The sequence below is a fragment of the Varroa destructor genome, unplaced genomic scaffold (genome assembly GCF_002443255.2).
Source record: "Varroa destructor unplaced genomic scaffold, Vdes_3.0 BEIS01000001.1, whole genome shotgun sequence".
Classification (NCBI taxonomy): Eukaryota; Metazoa; Arthropoda; class Arachnida; order Mesostigmata; family Varroidae; genus Varroa; species Varroa destructor.
This window is the reverse complement of record NW_019211454.1, coordinates 30,271,491-30,275,262: the sequence shown is the minus strand read 5'-3', so window position 1 is coordinate 30,275,262 and position 3,772 is coordinate 30,271,491.

Genomic DNA, 3,772 nt, shown 5'->3' with positions numbered 1-3,772 from the left:
TGACTCAAGGCCCATCTTTATTTTTTTACATTAGGGAAAATTCACAAAGTTAATCTCCGACCATACATAAGAATATTCAAGATATTAGGATATCAAATCTTATCAATAAGGATATCAGAAATGTAAAAGGTAAGTTGTCGAGACTTTCCCTATGTCTGTGTGTGTGTGTGTGCGAACGGGCACAAGCCATTCGGTAATGAACCAACCAAATCCCAGGTTAAGTTAAAATTGGAAATGTTGAAAACTAATCTCTAGGTAGCTAAGTAGGTCTTCGCACAGACACAAATCATCGAAAGAAAAGGTCGAAGAATTATTATCTGAAAGAAGGTCGAACCACCTCTGCTACCCTATCGAGGTTAAATCGCTTGACTCCAATTATAGCAATTTACTTTAATCTCACTTGTAGCCAGGCGTACACACATAGTAAGCGCCTGCTATTTGGATGATTGCCAATGTGCTTTTCGAATATATATATTGAATAGGACATGAAGCGTTTGCCTTAGCCTTCTCACACGAACTGCTGCGCCCTCAGGGCTAAATAGGACCATCGCTATAGGAGACAAATCTAAACTATCTAGCAACCTCATGTTAACCCCGCAATTACTGCGGTTTCACTGAAGTCTGCTTAGTGTCTGCGGCTTCAAATGCCGAAGAAATGAGATCTCTGCGCAGTGGACCTACCTTGTATGTGTGTACCCTAGGCTTAAGTGGAGCAGTTGATAGTAAGAAATTCCAACCAAATCACCAGATGAGTTTCAGTGAATTTTCAATTTATGTCTTGAGACTGACAGCATTTAACACGTGGCAGATCCGAGTGCTGTTTAGCCGTGCTTCTATGAGAACATTGACCTGAAATCCAATTGATTTTTAGCGTTACATCTTGATTGTATCTTAAGGCAGTGATGACGAAAGGTCACCTACCTATATGTCTTGCACCCTATTTTTGGAGAGAGCGAACGAGATTGTTTGGCTGGCATAGTAGGAATGAATGTTGTTTCCTGGCATGGCTTATTAGGTTTGACAACGTATTCCGTATTTGGAGAAATACTTGTTTTAAAAGCATCACAGATGGCCTATAACAATAACAGATTTAGGTCCCTCGAACGATTGCAAGTCGATATCAGAAATCAATTGCCCTAGTCTTCCATTTTATTTTCTTCAGACTGAAGTCGAAATGCAAACTATCGAATCCAATTTTTTCCCGAAACGTAAATTCGAATGATCTGACATACATATTATAGCTCATCTAGATATTTACGTGACTTCCTACAAGTTAATTTCATCCAATAGACACCGTGAAGGGGGTAAAGTAACGTCTTCGCACCAAAAGTATTCATCCGGAACAGGTTTTACGGCTGGCCTGGCATAAATCAGAATTTTATTAATCAGTTTAATAAAAATAGCTTGGTCGTTAATTTAGAAATCGTTTTAATGTTCCGGCTTACACAAATTGCTTCATGTTCTTAGTTTTATGTGAAATCATTTAGCGTAATATTTCCTGTAGCAAACTTTGAATAACTATGAAATCATACTAATCTCAGGCAGGTTTGTCGGTTATCGGAAGGAGCATACCCTCTAAATAGCCTGCTCAGCGAAATGCAAAAGAAATTTCGGCGGTGCTGTTGCAAAATAAACACAATTTTAGCTGGTTGGTTACACGGTTGGTGGGTAAAGAACACAAACGTTAGCGTCAGCTACTCTAATTAGGAAGATTAGGATTTATAGCAGCCATCACTATCACCTACACAGTACTAATAAAAAAAAAAAAAAGCAATGATCTTAAAGGTGTTTCGTCTCATAACTAATCGATTCTATACGCATGGTTTGTTAACCATGTACAATAAAGTATCTCAAATGGAACCTCGGAATCTAGTCACGTCTTTTTCTCGTTTTTTTTTTTTAGTTTGCTAAAAAGCCACAGATGGCGCCACCAGCACCGCTTACAAAATTCATGTTAAGCAATTAACGGAACGGTATCCCTGTGTTAATGCCGTTAGCCATGATGGCTCTACATAAGGATCGTATTCTACTGACTTATACGAACGAGGACGTGTATCTCTTTTGTTGATTACAAAATTGAATGAAATTCGCAGTAACGAATTTGTGGTCTTTCTGATGCCTAATTAAGCTTGGACTCGATATTTATATATACACATCTTGTATAGTGAAACGAAATTTGTTTCAGGTTGGGTTTCTAGCCTAGGTCAGTGCCTGTAGCGTGAAACATAGTAAATAATTTATCATTTCAAGCGCTATTACCCTTTGATGGCAAAAATAAAAAGATGGCCTTCAGGAACGGTTTGTTAATACCTATCCTTTACAAAACTGTAATGCTCTATAAGCCTAATCATTGAAAACGCTATGCCGATTCAACATTTTTGACCGGGAATGTATCTATAAAAATTAGTGAAATAGTGTTTAATGATACTGCAGACAATCGAATCGCCTGAATGGAAACGCAGATGTCTCCTTGCCGCTCTCGCGGCCACAGTGGCGACTGGTAGTTAAGACTAAAAAAGATTTAAAAAAATACGTATGACATGCAACTTTTTTCTAAATATATTGAGCTTTTAACATGTTTAAACGTTGCTTCAAATGTAGTATTTCTCTTCTGTTTCAAAGTATTATATATATATGTATATATAAAATGATTCTATTTAATTCTGATTATCTCTTTCCTAAAAACTGATAATCTAATTTCAATAGGTATTTATTTATTTTCACTAGCACGCTATACTGTGTTTTTTAATTTAAATTTCGTCACAGTAACGTAGCATGGGAGCCAGAAACTGAAACGGCCTGTTCGACCTAGGATATTGTTACTGGAATCGAGTGCCGCTTACCACTCTCAATCTACACATAAATTTTTTTAGCTTCATGTCCGCTACAGCCATTAGGCGTTGATTCTAGCATCAAACAGAGTATCTCTAAGCAAGATTTCGAACCTAGGCTGCTGCACGAGCCGTAGCACCTTTATTCACACATTGACATGGTCTCGTATGACGGTTAGTAACCAGCAGGCTAGCTTGCTAGTCACACAGAATACGAACTATTGTCTCAGGACTACAGTACTATGTGTAGTTTTAAGCGTGAAAACTAGTTTTACCAGGTCTGGGTTTTTGACTGAACAGTGGGCCTGTAAAGTTTAGCGTACTAAGAATGATGAAAGCCCATCCTGTCATTGTAAAACTTACATACATATATGTATAAACTTCAATCTATAATAAACGATATATGAGTATCTAAGCAACAGGCGGAGCCTGAAGGTTTCCTACAACTTTTAGATGTTTCTTGATTGTGCTGATTAAAAATATGATGAAGCTCAGTATTCAATGTTTGAAAAACGGGCCTCGTAGCATTGGACGTCACTGCGAGGTCAAGATCTCTTGGAATGACCCGATTCCCATAAATGGATTGCAGTGGATTTTGGCAGTTTATAAGACTATACGAACACTACTAGCGGTTTGTCGAATACACCAGAGCACCAGTAAATGCATACAGGAAATGGACCATCCATCGGAACACCCTGCTTTTATATAGCCATCGTCGTGGAGCATGTGTCTAGTGCAAAACTGGTCACGTAGCTAAAGCTATTCTGTGCCTCGTAATATCGGAAGAGTATCTGAACGAACAGAGAGTGTCGCTAAAGTGATGTTTGCTAACAGATAAAGACGCTTGATGCCAAGGAATATAACCTATAAATAAGCGCTTACTTCAGCCTGGTTTGTTAGTTGTGCGATTCCAGGCTCAAAATAGTGATACAGAAAGAAAA